This window comes from Penaeus monodon, chromosome 31, assembly GCF_015228065.2.
Source record: "Penaeus monodon isolate SGIC_2016 chromosome 31, NSTDA_Pmon_1, whole genome shotgun sequence".
Lineage (NCBI taxonomy): Eukaryota > Metazoa > Arthropoda > Malacostraca > Decapoda > Penaeidae > Penaeus > Penaeus monodon.
In genome coordinates this window covers 18,264,055-18,264,719 of record NC_051416.1, presented here as the reverse complement: position 1 = coordinate 18,264,719, position 665 = coordinate 18,264,055, and positions in this window count along the sequence as shown.

Below are 665 nucleotides of genomic sequence, written 5' to 3'. Positions count from 1 at the left end.
ACGCTGACATCAAACACGCCTAGAGCGGGCAGCTCCATGGTCGTGGTCTCACTGACTGCAAGATTGTCGCCTGTCTTTGGGGTCAACACGAAGAAGACTTGGTTGCCTAATCCTCGAGACTTTCTCTACCTTCACATTCACTTATGAATTTTATTTCCCATTCTTATGCTGAGAAGATAGACCAGCCTGGAAGGAGGTATGCAGTCCAACCCATGCCTTGAGTTGGACTGATGAAGGTGGCTCTGTGATCCTGGATCCCCACCACTGGAGCGACCTCAGCTACTCTCTCAATCTCCCCACTGCGATTTTCAACAATTGATGCTACTGATAAAAAAAAACAGTAGTCACTAGTAGAGTTCGGCTGTTCCAGTGAGGTTCGTCAGCAGATTGTCCGGGCCGAGATCAAACGTCTTGATGGAAAAAGGTGTAGCATATATGGCATCACTTGGCTCCCTGACTACACTCTAAATACTACAGGCTTTCCATCATCCTGCAGCTGTTAAAAATGGTAGCCCATTGCCAGTTTGCTTACACTGGTGCCAGTACAGGTATAGGACGCCAGGATCATGCAGCCGACCTATCTAAAGTCTTATTAGCAGTATGCAGTTCGACCATATTCAGTGAACCTTCACGTTATGCGAGTATGACATGGTGTTCGAGACGTT